The sequence below is a fragment of the Siphateles boraxobius genome, unplaced genomic scaffold (genome assembly GCF_051911475.1).
Source record: "Siphateles boraxobius isolate OS27281-9 unplaced genomic scaffold, OSU_SipBor_1 25, whole genome shotgun sequence".
Lineage (NCBI taxonomy): Eukaryota > Metazoa > Chordata > Actinopteri > Cypriniformes > Leuciscidae > Siphateles > Siphateles boraxobius.
Genome location: NW_027508866.1, coordinates 35,604,632 through 35,620,547, shown reverse-complemented (window position 1 = coordinate 35,620,547; position 15,916 = coordinate 35,604,632).

Below are 15,916 nucleotides of genomic sequence, written 5' to 3'. Positions count from 1 at the left end.
CAAAATAACACTTTTACAGTTACATAACACGTACATAGCCACTGATACTGACTATACAGTAACAATTATTTTTTTTAGCTTTTACACAGGCCTTCAGTGCACATGATCAAATGACTGGATCTCTTGAGTAATTAAGTAATAAGATAAAAGTAAAGTCATAGTATAATATTAAATAGATAAATAAATAAAATGAATATTTTAAAATATAATTAAAAAATAACAATAATAATGTTTATACATTATTTGGAAAATAACCATTATTGTTAATATAATATAGTTAATACAATACAATATAATAAATACAATACAATACAATATAATATAATATACAATACAATAGACTACAATACAATACAATGCAATACAATATAATACAATATAATATAATATCTGACAGATGCTTTAATATTGTAAAACAAGGGACACAATGGACTTATTTTGGCATTTTGAAAACAAAAAAATGTACTGGACTATAATGTACTAGAAAAAATATATATCCCACACACTACTTGAGTTTGCAAAAATGACAACGTTTTGGCCAACATATCTTCCTCAGTCTTACTAAACACAAACAAATGACCAAAACTGGGTAAATGTGTTGGCCTCAAAACTGTGAGTTTAGCTGGCAAAGTATTAGACAGCATTCTTATAATGAAAGGGTTCTAATTATCGTTATGAAGCTCCTCTTAAGTGCCGCATATATAATTAGATCTAATCTTCTCTGGAATTGTTTGCAGAATTACATCCTTAGGTGTGGACAAAGGAAGCACAAGTGATAGATTACAATTAACGATTAAGAGCTTTTGCATATGGCATATTTTCCACAATGTCATTACAGACCTTAAATATCTCCAGACATATTATAGTGTTCGTGTGGTTCATGACTTTCATTTCATCATGACACATATTTCACTAAGCCAGATATGTGAATGCATAAACATAATAATCCATTCAGCTAAACCAGTTCATAATGCATGTCACAGGAAACACATCCAGATCTAAATATGTGAATTGTGTTGTAAATGAGGATACAGCTTTTCCATGATATTTCTCAAAAGATGGCAAACAACATGTGAAGATAATGAATCACGCCGGATTACTTAACATCCATTTGCTGGCAACTCCAACATCCTTCATAGCAGTGTGTCCAACTGCCCCACATTACATGGACACACTTTTGCCCCAGTTTCCATGTATTATGATTGTCCATGCCTGAATCTATTGACGACACGAATCCCGATTTATCCGTCTTATCCGAAACCACATGCAGAGCAATCTGAGAAGCTTTCAGGTCTACATGCCTTGAGTCATGGACATGTCTAACCTACAGGTTTTATTTCAGAGAAATCTGATACAGTAGTATAGAAAACAACTATAATGAAAGGAGTCAGAGGGGTTCATCAAGAGATCTCATATCACATGAACAATCACATTACCTCAATCACATGGTCAATCACATAAAAATGTTACAATGACAGTCATCGGTTTTCCAATGAAGTTTTATGTCACATTCCAACACAAAAATCAAAAGAATTTATATTTTGCATTTAAAAAAAAGCCTATTTTTGGACCATCCCAGCTAATAGGGAATGTTCTGAACAAACTTACTTCCTGTAACATTCATAGAATGTTTCTTCAAAACAATCTGGTCTTTAAAGTTTTTAAAATGACAGCACAAAAATGTTATTTTGGAATGTTCAGAGAACATTCACATCCGAAGAATGATAAAATGGAATGTTTCCTAGCGTTCGCGTAACCAAGGAAAAACGTTTGCATTTTGATGAACATTCAGAAATAATGTTTTCATAACTCATAACTCTGCATATTTGTGTTAAGATTGAGATTTTTTGCAGTGAGACATAATTTTCATACGTTTCACCACGTTTTCACCCCAAATTGCATTACTGTAATGCAGAATACTGTGCAGACTTTCAGACATCATTTATTTTTAATCAGCATAAATTAGATTCACTCTGTAGTATGTCAAATATGATGCATTACTAATAATGGCTTTATAAATGTAATTTTTTTTACACATCACAATAATAATGTAATCAGTGACAACTGAATTCTTAATCATCATAAATAATGTCACATTACAAATAATAATAATAATAATAAATATGAAAATAGGGCATGGACATTTCTTTGTGAGATTCACCCATGTTCAAAATGTATCATCTTTTGCCGTTCAGAGAGTGAATGAACATAAGAAACCTTAAGAGAAGAGCTATTTACTGCATATTTGTGGCTTTTTCAGCGAGTTCATTCATGCCGTTTGGCACAGTGGGAAATGAACACATATCTTTGTGCCGCCCGGTTTCCTCAAAACGACCACACCTGACATTCCTCAACACACCTGACGGCTTTTCTCACACATTCCCTGTACAATATTCCACCTTTTACCCACATACAACAAGATTTACTGCAAATAACCGCTCTGAGTTCCAAGAGGAAATAAAAGTCACAAATAATCGATGAGAATCTCAAGATCAAACCGAGAGGTTTCGCAGATGTTTCGCCTGGGAAAGAGACAGTTTCAGAAGAGATTTCATTTCATGAAAGACTATAAAGACCATTCTTTAAATAAATCACTCACTATAAGAAACTAAACCAGGAAACTAAACAGGGTTCATTTCGAGTTCCCGTTGACTTTGACTTGTTCATTTAAGATCAGTATAGGGAAGTCAGAAGCCAGCAAGTAAATTAAATCAGAATAAAACCTTTTTCTATGAATCAGACGAGGTAAATTGCATGCTTTTATTTATGAGGTAATCTCTGCAAATGCAGACAGTATGTACAGTATGCTCAGTGTTGCCTACACTGTTCTCTGTATAAGACAAGCAAACACAATGCAGACGATTGTTGCAACACAACTGCTACTGTATGCAATGTACATTGCCACACAATGGGGCTTGTGAATCTGCTGGCGACCGCAGAATAGTGGGCTATGAGTTGAGGAGGAGTGAAGATTTCACAAACACAAAAGAGCTTTCAGAGAAGCATTTGAACATTTTCTTACTCATTGCACGCTGTTATGAAAATATAATATCTTTACAGTTGACCTAACATCGCATCGGGGAGCTGAACAAGAAGGAATCGATGGCAGACTGAGATCTCAATTCAATCTTATATGAATAATGAAAAACAGCAAAAATAAAGTATCTGTCATAATCGCAGTGAAAAAGGTCCACAGAAGAAGATCAGATGAAGATTAATTGAAAAATAAAAGCATTTAATCAAACAAACTCAGATAATCCACAGGTAACGTAACAGCGTGTGACACATAAACAATAACCGACAATCAAGGCAAGAAACGAGGAACTTAAATACACACTGATAACGAACTAAAAGACTAACAGGTGTGATGATCAAACGAGTTCCCATAGTAACTAATGATGACGGGAAACATGAACAAAGACAACAGGAAATAGGGAATGAGAAGCAAACTAAAAGTCCACGATAATGAAACTAAACAAGCAAATGACTGAATATCCCTGACAATATCTTAATAGATGCTTCTGAACAAATCAGTGCTGAGAAAATACAAAAATAAAGTTCTGTTGTTTGTCATATAAGAAGAAGTAGCAGAATAACAGTAGATTTCAATATCTAAATATGCCTTTGCATAAACTCAACATGAAATCAAGTTTGATTTTCTCAATGCAGATTTCCCTGGAAATCTGATTTCCTGATTTCCAGTTTCACTTGGAAATATGCCACATTGTGAAAGTAAAAAAAGGGTTTGGGTGAATGCAGTTTCTTGCTTCTTTAACCCATTGATTTCCATCATACTATGGAAGTCAATGGGGCTTGTCAACTGTTAAGTTATCCATATTCTTCAAAATATCTTCTTTTGTGTTCAGCAGAAGAAAGAAACTCATACAGGTTTGGAACAACTTGAGGGTGAGGAAATGATGACAGAATTTTGATTTTTGGGTGAACTATCCCTTTAAGTTTAAGCCTCTTAGATGTTAACTTACTCCTGAAACAAGATCCCTGTAATTTCACAAATTTCTCCTCAAGGGTTTCAGTAGAGATCTCAACAATGTCTTAAACTGTGCTCAAGTCAAGTCAAGTCAAGTCAAGTCAAGTCACCTTCATTTATAAAGAGCTTTTAACAGTATGGATTGTTTCAAAGCAGCTTTACAGTGATAAGAGAAATTACCGTAACAGATTGTTTAGGCTTCACCAGAGCTCTAGGATAAAGTTATTGTCCAGCTAAAGTTAGTTTTGATTGATTCACTTCCGTTGCAAAGATCATTAGTTATTAACTAATTAAAACAGTTATTAACAGAAAAACCCTTAACGCGCTCCGGCCCGCTCATCCGCATAAAACAGTGCCTGGTGTCTCGAGAATCATACTATAACCCACTATAAGTCAGAGATCACAATATGCATCTAAAATGTTTCATCTAATGATCCAAGATTAAATCATTTGACCTGCAATCCATGTTCATTTTAGGCCCTGTTTACACCTGGTATCAAGACGTGTTTTAGTCGATCGGATCACGAGTGGACGCCGCTAAATACAGGTGTAAATGGGGTCTAAAAGGTTTTGAGCTTGTCCACTTTCCACCACTTCCAGAGATAGTTTAAAACACATTCGACCGGATTGCTTTCATAGTGTGGACACTCAAATGTGTTCAAACCGCCACAAAAGACTGTCCACTCTCCACCTACTGACCTAATGCTCAAACATTCTGAGAAGAGCTCTAGACAGATTTAAACTGTTGGCTGAAGACCCAAGTTTGGTTTGACGATGAAAAATGTACCAAGCACAATGCCCTCTCACCATTCCTGATTTCTTTCTTTTTAATTGAAGTTTTTTATATTGCTTTTTTCGGAAAGTTGATAGGTGACAGCAGTACAACATTATGACAAAAACAGCGTTATATGTTCCTACAGGCACATTTTGACGATGAAATAAAATACAGTACAAGACAAAACACAAAGTGGTTAACTATTCATTTTGAGACCTTACTGTAATATGTGTCCAGAACTATTCCCAAGGAGACAACTCCTCCTCTCTAACATTGTTTACTCGGTTAAGCATAGATTCATAAGATGCAATGTTTATCATTGCACTGGCCCACTCTTTTAATTCGGGGGCTTTCATTGTCTTCAGTGTCTCAAAATAATCCTACTAGCCATTGTTGTAATACAAACTATAATAACATAAGGTATTTGAGAGTTGTCACCTAATAGACACAGTTTAGGAGTTAAAGATATTTTGGAGCCATACCGGCAACTTAAACATCCTCAACTTGTTTCCAAATTGGTTTAACAAGACTACATTCCCAAATACAGTGTAAAAAGGTGCCCGTGTACAGCTGGCATTTCCAACAATTTTTTTTTGTCAGTTTCATCCTGAAAAGTCTTACTGGAGTGTTGTAGTATCTGTGGAGAATCTTATATTGAGTGAATTCCCCTTGTTTCTTTTATATATTTACCATACCCCACCAAAATGCTAGACTGTGCATTTGAGTCAATTTCTCTTTTCTAAAATTTTGACTTAGACAATGCTGGGCTGTTTCAACCCATGTTTGGGTCAAATATGGACAAAACCAAACCGTTGGGTTTAAATTTTTTATAAAAAAAAAATTAAACCAATTGTTGGGTTTGTCCATATTTGACCCAAACATGGGTTGAAACAACCCAGCATTGTTTAAGTGAAAAATACTCTTTCAGTCATTCTACTTCATTGTTTAATTCAATGTTACTTGCCATTTCTTTGTAATTATTTGTGAAATTTACAAGCAATTTCTGAGTAAAAAATAGTTTCAAAGTAACTTCAAACAGTTTTTTTTTCAGTGAAACGATGCACAAGAAAACTATATGAGCAAAGAAACATCCCTCTGGGTTGATTCACACTTTGTTCTGTACAGGGCGGTTCAGCTCTGCACACAATGTTCTGGTTAAATTCATGAGCACTCAGTCTCCCTGTGAAACTTCTCAACATACCTGTTATTCACAGGATCACAGCCCTCCACAGAATCACAGTCGGCTTCGCTGTAGGTTTGCCAGCCTAATTGAACAGATGGGTTTTTAATGGCGTCGGGTCAGACGGGGAGAGATGTTTGTGCAGCTGGAGCGGGTTTAAAGAGACGGGCACAAGAGAGGACTGCGAGGTGAAATTTCATACTATATAAAAACATGCCTTTACCTTATAGGATGGGATCTGTCTGATGCTGCTGGGATTGAATGACACGACCCTCCTGAGAAATGATGACTTTAATGAGAGCGTCACAATAGGCTGAGAGTTTATGAATGCAAACATTCAATCAAGTTGGCTTGTTGTCTCAAGCTCAACTCACCCAAAGGCATCTTTTATGTGCTGCAAGTGAGCTGTTCGTGTAATCGAATCTGTGAAGAGAGAGTATTAAAACATTGATTTTCTTCCAGAGATGTATTTACTCCTGGATAGGGTTTCCAAACACACCCATGGGACACAAACTGCTCAATAAATAAGCTCTGGAATGAAGGGAGTAAAAGGCAATTTTAGAATTAATGATTTATTTTTCTATTTATGGTCAAATTCGTATAAAGCCCTACATCGTTCCCATCTCACATTACAGTTTTCTCTTGTGTCATCCAAACCGATGCATGTAAAAAATGGAGACTGGAAAAACACATCCCAACAGAAATAAGTGTTGAATAATGAAAGAAACTGAGGTTCCCTTTCGTTGTCACTCCGAGTTACGTCGGATGACGACGAATGGGGTTTCGCTTAGAACACCTATCGACTTCGAGTATTACAAAACGAGCCAATGGCAAAGAAATGCCATGGGTCTGCGGAATTTGCATAGCGTATCTCCGCCTTACCTCGTGGGTATAAAAGGAGGACGCCGGCAACATGCAGATATGTTTTCGCTTCGGAGCCAAGAGTATTTCTTCACTCCACAGCCATCTCTGACTTCACTCTACGAGACGAGCTTCTCTCTCCGGTGTTGGTGTGACGGCGATCGGCAGCGAGCTCACAGTGCCTGCTGATCTGTGCAGTGATCTGCCAGTGTGTGTGTCTCCCTGTTCACTTCAACATCGCAGAGTTTTTTTCTCCTCTCATAAAAGAGCTCACACGCGGCACGTCTTTTTAAAGACGGCTCGCCCGTGCATTTCTGGTTGCAGCGGACTGGTATCGGACTCTGATGGGCACGAGCGCTGTCTAGTATGTTTGGGCTTTGATCATGCTTGAACAGCGCTCGTGGATGACTCATGTTCTCTCTAGGAACGTGATCATCGCGTCATATATAGGTTGAGACTCAGTGAACTCGCAAGAGTGAGAGTCCCCTCATCCACCACCCGATCTTGGGCTGGTGGCCAGGGTGATCTGAGGGTGTTGGTCTGGAACAAGGCGCCGACTCTGTGTCCACGCCCCAGCCCCCCCTCTTTAATGACGGTGCCCGCTAGCGAACTGATGATTCCACGAGTCTACCCTCGGGTGGCCCGTGTGTTTTCATTTGAAGCTACAGAGGATGATGCTGTGTCTGTAGCAGCATCACTAGGTGGGCTTGATTCTTTTGGAAATGACGGCGATGCTTTCCCGGGACGATTGGTTTTTGGGTGAGGCCGCCGACCCGCGTCCACGGCAAACCCCAGTATCTTTCCTCCCGGACGTGCATGATGAGATCACGGGTCCTCTCGTTGGTCTCATTCGCCCTTTCCTCCCCTCAGGGGCCGCTGCCCATGGGTACACTGGGGTCCCCTCGGTTGAACGCTCTGTTGTTCCCGGCGCAATCCTAAGCACCCGTCCAAAGCCTGTAGTTCTTTTCGTCTACACTAATCTGTGGCAAAATCCTATAGTGCCATAGGACAGGCAGCCGTCTCACTGCATCCTATGACCGTTCTGCTGGTCTACCTGACCCAGATGCTCATGGACATGCAGGAGGACGGGACTGACCCGAGGCTCTTCATTGAGCTGCGCGCCGCCACTGACCTTGCTCTCCGAGCGACGAAAGTGTCCGAACGCTCTCGGACTCAGGTGATGTTCACCAGTCTGGGGCTGACCGGTCTGATGTGCACGATGTCGGGCGGACCCGTCTGCTCGACACCCCCATCTCCCAGGTCGGCCTCTTCGGCGGTGCGGTTGAGTGCTTCTGCCCAAAAGTTCTCAACCGCCTGTGAGCAAATTGAGGTTATTCTGCCCGACGGCCCCGCCGTCCGCTCAGATCCCTCAGTCTGCCCACCGCCGAAGGCGCCCTCCCACGGTTCCAACCCCGCCCGTTCACCCGGGCCTGGCTCTGGAAGACCGTAGGGGGGATGCCACAGCCCTATCCAGCCCTGCCCCCCGCTAAACGCCGGGTAAAGCAGCACTTTTGAGATGGGCTGCTCTGAGATGAGACTCAGTTCTTTCCAGGAGTTGGTAACAGGGCCACTCCTTTCCCCGGTAGAGGGCTGGGGAAGAATCCTTATTCAGAAAGAGCTGACTCTCTCGTCTCTGAGCATACAGAGTTCTCGGACGACACACCCGCCCACAAGCCGTGCTTTCCTCGTCCCCCTCTGTCCCAGAGGCGGTTGACACGGCGTGCGGTCCACGGACCACTTCGCCCCTGTCCCCCTCTGTCACCAGACCCCTGACAGAGCAGGCCCCCGTGGAAAGCTGGTCCTTCCCTGGCCTCCTCTGTCAGGGTGCGGTTATGACCTTGCCCCCACACCGGGCCGCTATGCCGTCCACGTCTGGGCCGGTCATTCCGCTTCGCTGCACCACCGGGGGGACGTCTGTGGTTCTTGACGCCGCTGGCACAGTGGGGAGCCTGCCTAGAGCATCCCTATCTGCTCCTATGTGATTCAGTTCGCACGGTCTCCTCCCCGCTTCAGGGGAGTCCGCTCCACTTTGGTCGATGGCTATGCCCCTATCATGAGAGCGGAGGTTGCTACCCTACTGGCGAAGGGTGCGATTGAGACTGTCCCTCCAGCCGAAATGAGGTCCGAGTTTACAGCCCCATTGTCCCGGAGAAGTCTGGTGGGTTACGGCCAATCCTGGACCTACGCATCTGAACCGCTCCCTTCACAGGCTGCCGTTCAAGATGCTCCTGGCCAAACGCATTTCTGGATGTGTGCGGCCACAGAATTGTTTTGCAGCGATCAACCTGAAGGACGCCTACTTTTATGTCTCCGTTCTCCTTCGACTCAGACCATACCTACGGTTTGCTGTCAGGGCGCGCGCATATCAGTACGCTGTTCTCCCATCCAGGTTAGCCCTGTCTCCTCGCTCCTTCACAAGGTTGTTGAGGCAGCCCTTGTTCCTCCATGGGAACACGGGGTTCGCATCTTGAACTATCTTGGTGACTGGCTGTCTGAAGCTCACTCCTGTGACCAGGTTTGCGAATACAGGGACCCAGTGCTCTGGCACCTAGCTCGTCTGGGCCTTCGGGTCAACTGGGAAAGGAGTAAACTTTGCCCCGTGAAGAGGAGCTCTTTTCTCGGTATGGACTTGGTCGCCTTCTCCACTCAGCCATTGCTGACTTGCCTGAGACTATCAAGCGCAAGAGTGCGGTTCCACTGAAGTTTTTTCAGAGGCTCCTGGGGCATGTGGCATCTGCAGCCGCGGTACACCGCTCAGATTGCTTCATATGAGACCGCTTCAGCTTTGGCTTTGCGACCGAGTCCCGAGGTGGGCATGGCAACACGGCACCCTCCGAGTACCAGTTACTCCGACCTGCCGTCAGTACTCACCCCGTGGTCGAACCTCAGTTTTCTACGGGTCCGAGTGCCCCTGGATCGAGCTTCCCGGCATGTTGTTGTCTCAACAGATGCCTCCACGGGCTGGGGCGCCATGCGCAATGGACATGCTGTCTCACTCTCATGTTGAGCAGAAATGCTCCTGAAAAATTCAGTGAGATTTATCACACCCAGGTGTTGAGCAGAAATGCTCCTGAAGTTCAGTGAATTTCTTCACACTTAGGTGTTGAGCAAGGTTGCTCCTGAAGCTCAGTGATTCTCGCATGTAGTGTTGAGCAGTATGGCATGTCTATTGCCTCGAGTTGCTGGCAGTATGCCTTGCCCTGCACCGCTTCCGGGCGTTGCTCAGGGGTCAACACGTACTAGTCCGATCAGACAATACCGCCACAGTAGCGTACATCAACCGTCAAGGTGGTCCACGCTCGCGTCGTATGTCGCAACTCGCCCGCCACCTCCTCTTATGGAATCAGAAGCATATGAGGTCGCTTCGAGCCATTTTCATTCCCGGAGTCCTGAACTGTGCAGCCGATGAGCTCTCACGGCTTCAGCCCCTCCCTGGAGAATGGCGACTCCATCCCCAGTCGGTTCAGCTGATTTGGGACCAGTTCAGGGACGCACAGATAGATCTGTTTGCCTCTCACGACTTGACCCATTGCGACCTGTATTATTCCCTAACCGAGGGCACGCTCGGCACGGATGCACTGGCGCACAGCTGGCCGCGGGGCCGGAAATATGCGTTCCCCCAGTGAGCCTTCCTGCGCAGGTTTTGCGCAAAGTCAAGGAGGTCGAGGAGCAAGTCCTTCTGGTTGCGCCCTACTGGCCCACCCGGACCTGGTTCTCCGAACTCATACTCCTCGCGACAGCACCTCCTTGGCCCATTCCTCTGAGGAAGGACCTACTTTCTCAGGGACGGGGCACCCTGTGGCACCCTCGTCCCGATCTTTGGAGCCTCCACGTGTGGCTCCTGGGCGGGACCAGGCAGGCTTGAGTACCCTACCACCTGCGGTGGTGGCTACCATCACTTCCGCTAGAGTGTCGTCCTCGAGACACGTCTACGCGTTGAAGTGGAACTTCTTCGTCAGCTGGAGCTCTTCTCGCCGAGAAGACCCCCGGAGATGCTCGGTCGGTGTCGTGCTTTCCTACCTTCAAGAAGGGTTGGAGCGAAGGCTGTCTCCCTCCACCCTCAAAGTCTATGTTGCCGCTATTGCCGCACTCCATGACTTGGTAGAAGGTAAGTCCTTGGGGAAGCACGACCTGATGATCAGGTTCCTGAGAGGAGCGAGGAGACTGAATCCTCCTCGCCCTCCTCTCGTTCCCTCTTGGGACCTCACGGTGGTTCTAACTGCCCTGCAGAGTGCTCCCTTTTGAGCCTTTGCAATCAGTGGAGCTTAAGCTCCAGTCGGTGAAGACAGCGCTCCTGGTTGCACTGGCCTCTATCAAGAGGGTAGGGGACCTGCACGCATTCTCCGTTGACGAAGCGTGCCTGGAGTTCGGGCCGGCTTACTCTCACGTGATCCTGAGACCCCGGCGTGGATATGTGCCCAAGGTTCCTACCACTCCCTTCCGGGACCAGGTGGTGAAACTGCAAGCGCAGCCCTCGGAGGAGGTAGACCCAGCCTTGGCACTGCTCTGTCCAGTATGTGCTCTCCGCACCTATGTAGACAGCACGCAGTGTTTTAGGACCTCAGACCAGCTCTTGTCTTTTATGGTGGGAAGCTGAAGGGAAAGGCTCTCTCCAAGCAGAGGTTGTCTCACTGGATAGTGGACACCATTGCTTGGCATACCAGTATGGTGTACTTCCTGTAAACTCTGTTAATCTCACTCACTTGGAGGTGAATCTTGAACCTGGCAGCATTATTTCATCATACTAAAATCATTCTTAATTTTACCTAAAGCAGACCCAGTGAATGCAAAATGCCTTTAAACCATAATATTAAAATTAATCCACCACATTTCAATAAAGATCGTGGATGCGGCTAAATTTTTGCACATTAATCATTAAACACGCCTGTGTGGCTTTGAATGAGTGAGTCATCAGTCAAATGCACACTGATCAGACGCGTTCAGCTTTGTCAATGACACACTCTGGGCAAATGTGAACGGGTTCCTGGTTTGTTTGCCTTACACATTAAGGTCAGAGATGCCACCGGAAATGAATGAGGTGACAGAGAGAGCATTCAGACGGCATACAAAATAACAAATAACATTCACTGTGCTCTCAGCATAGCAACAGAGAGCGTCACATGCGTTTAGAGTGAAAATGACACACCGACTGCCCTAGGAAAACGCACAAAGACAGAGACTTGTGAGGTCTGACGCACTGGACGGTGGTTTTGTGCAATATTACTATTTTAATGTCCTTTACACTGAACATGTCATATTTTTGCATCACGCAAAACAGGATTTTTCTTGCTCTTCTCAAGTAAAAGAGTCTTGACTGTGCAAACTCTAACATGCACAACTCTTCCATCCACTACTATTAAACTGCAAGAACTCATTTAGAAACTGGTGAATCTCACAGACTTGTCAAGAACTGGTCGGGTTTCGTCCAAAAATGAGAAAATAGAAGAAGAAAATGATAGAAGAAGATTTGTAAAACTGATCTATCATTTGCAACCAATTAACAGACAGACAGACAGACAGACAGACAGACAGACAGACAGACAGACAGACAGACAGACAGACAGACAGACAGACAGACAGACAGACAGACAGACAGACAGACAGACAGACAGACAGACAGACAGACAGACAGACAGACAGACAGACAGACAGACAGATAGATAGATAGATAGATAGATAGATAGATAGATAGATAGATAGATAGATAGATAGATAGATAGATAGATAGATAGATAGATAGATAGATAGATAGATAGATAGATAGATAGATAGATAGATAGATAGACAGCCAGACAGACAGACAGATAGACAGATAGACAGATAGATAGATAGATAGATAGATAGATAGATAGATAGATAGATAGATAGATAGACAGCCAGCCAGCCAGACAGACAGACAGATAGACAGACAGATAGACAGATAGACAGACAGATAGATAGATAGATAGATAGAGAGATAGATAGAGAGATAGATAGATAGATAGATAGATAGACAGCCAGACAGCCAGACAGCCAGCCAGACAGACAGATAGACAGACAGACAGACAGATAGATAGATAGATAGATAGATAGATAGATAGATAGATAGATAGATAGATAGATAGATAGATAGATAGATAGATAGATAGATAGACAGACAGCCAGACAGCCAGCCAGACAGACAGATAGACAGACAGATAGACAGACAGATAGATAGATAGATAGATAGATAGATAGATAGATAGAGAGATAGATAGATAGACAGATAGACAGATAGACAGACAGACAGACAGACAGACAGACAGACAGAAATACAGACAGACAGACAGACAGACAGATAGATAGATTAATAGATAGATAGATAGATGATTGATGGATTACAATAATAATAGTTTTTGATCTATCTCTATCCATCATTATATTAGTTTTATTCATATGTTGTTGTAGTATTTGTTGAACATGCCTTTTACATTTAGAAATCATTAATTGTATTGTATAGAGTATTTTGTACAATAATATAATAATAAAGTTATGCAATATACTGTTGTGTTTAAGAGGTGAGCCAATGAAAATAGACATAATTAACAAATAATATTAAGGGAAAATAGCAAAAACAGGCTGTTTATTTCTAAAAGTCAAAGACTGCCGGGTCAACAAAATTTGGTGCACAAAAGTTGTATAAAAATAATAACAAGGCCCCTCTACATAAAACACAGAGGAACCATCTCTCACCACCACACATACTCAGTTTCATATGTTTAAATACATGTCAAACAGCAGCTACTCACAAACACCAGGTGCAAAGCCTCATAAGCAAACACTATCTAGGGTGCCAGATGACACTGGCCATCTCAATAAAGACAAATCCCTTATTTTAAAACACCACCAGCTCAAAAGAACATCAAACTGCTGTCATTGCTGTACATCGCCCTTTTCAGAAATATTTTGTGCTAATTCAACGAACTGCTGCAGTGTAAACTCTTCAAACAAAGTAAACACTGACAGCTTGAAGTCTAGATGAAACACATATTGCACGTCATTCGAAGCACACAAAAGCTTTATGCACCTGACATTTAAGAGCACAATCTAGTTAAAAGAGGCGATTTTCTTTTAGAAGTACACTGTCAAAAACTCCTGTTCTGCAGAGCAAGGTGTTGCATAGGTCATATATACAGTAATCAACATTTAAAGTAAAAAAAGTTCATCAAAGGTTTCCTAAGACAATAACGGGTATTGTTCAAAATTAATGTATAACTTTGATGAAAGGTTTTGATCCACTTCAAATGTCGACTACTGTATTTGCCCATATAGGCATGCATGGATGCAACTGTGGCATGCTGTTTTCAGCATCAATATCCAGAGCTCTGAAAAAGAAACCTCTGGGATAGATTTATCATGTTATTATGATACCCATCTATCCATCTCAGCTCCACTGTCCACTACAGCTCTTTTGTGAGCGAGACACTGATTCACAACATCAGAAACACATATCAATACCTCTCCAACATGCACACAGGCTTGTTTGCCGGCCCGGCTCAGGCTGATGGACCTTGTTAATTATGGTACGTCATTTGTGACATTCCCGTTGGGCAGACGAGCCGCTGACATGCAGACTGGCATTATCTGTGAACACGGATGGGCGGAGAGCTCTAAAAACACTCTGAAAAGAAAGAGAGAAAGATGGCAGAACATGGAAACTTCTATCGCTCATCAGAAACACTTACGTGTCCATGCAACCAAATAATCCGTTATTAATCGGATCGAACTGAAAAGCCTTCACGTAAACACCTTAATCGATCCGATTGAGCTCGATCCGAATGAAATTTCGATCAGATTGAAAGGGGGGATTTATTCCTTTTCTAATCTGATCCAGAGAAGTTGAAAATTTAAACACTTGAAAGGACTGCGCATGTGCAATGATGTGGAAATAGCGTAATGACGTGTGACGCATGAATGAGCTGTTCTTCCTGTTGAATAAATGCTGCGTCCCAATTCGCCTACTTATACTACGCCCTAAAAGTATGTGCTCTTTTTGTGAAGAAAAAGTACATACTTTTGAGTGTGTAGTAAAAGAGTAGGCAAGCTATAATGGGACATAGGCCTACTACTTCGTCATCTTTAATGGACAGATCTGTCGTGTGCATCCTGTCACCGTAAACTGCCCTGTCAATCATCTAGTCACAGTTAAAATCCTCCATTCAATATAATGTAATTTTCTACGTTCATAGATAGCCAGTCGTGGGTCTTTTATGCGGAGCCTCTCCTCATGTGTTTGCAATTTGAATATAATTATGCATTTAAAAGTTAATGGCTAAACATATCTTTACAAAAGTTCACAATGCAGTTCTGCAGATGCAATATAATGTAGACAACATTAAATAAATAATTTTTTTGTCAGGTTAGATACTGTTAATTAATCACTCAAACCCCTTCTACTAAACCTCTCTAACCGGCGGACTCGCGCGTCCTCCATGTCTGTATATATGTCTGTGGCATATGTGCACCTTTGCTTTTTTAGGTACCCCATGTGGGCACATTTTTGTGTTGTTGTATCCTAAATGTTGTATGTTATATGTATGCACCTTCCTGCCAAGGTAAATTCCTTGTCCGTACAAACATTCAGGGCGAATAAACCCCCATTCTTATTCTGATTCTGATTCTGATTCTGTAGTTCTAACCGAATCCTCTTCAAATGCGCGATGGGTTGTGGGCAATATTAGCCGTTAGCGTGCGCATCGATCTGCACTTCGGATTCTGACCGGAAATAGTAGACCATCCGGGTATCTTTGGAACACTCATTTCAACATACTACGATTTGGGATGTACTAATTCTATTTTCGACGGATACTATTTAGGACGGATAGTATGTGAATTGGGACGCACCAAAAAGGGTCATATAAACGAGTGTCCCGTCATTCTACAATCCTCCTTTCACTGCGTCTGTGAAGTGGAGCAGGACAACGGCCCAGCAGTGCTTGTTTCAGACTATCATCCACAGACGACTGGTTTTGGGAATTTTTTCTGCGTGATCAATATAAGCAGCGGCACAGCGGTTCATATGCTCATTGTCTCCAAATTATGACCAGAAATGGATAAATATCAAGTCCCAATGTAGGAGAATGTTTAGTATGCT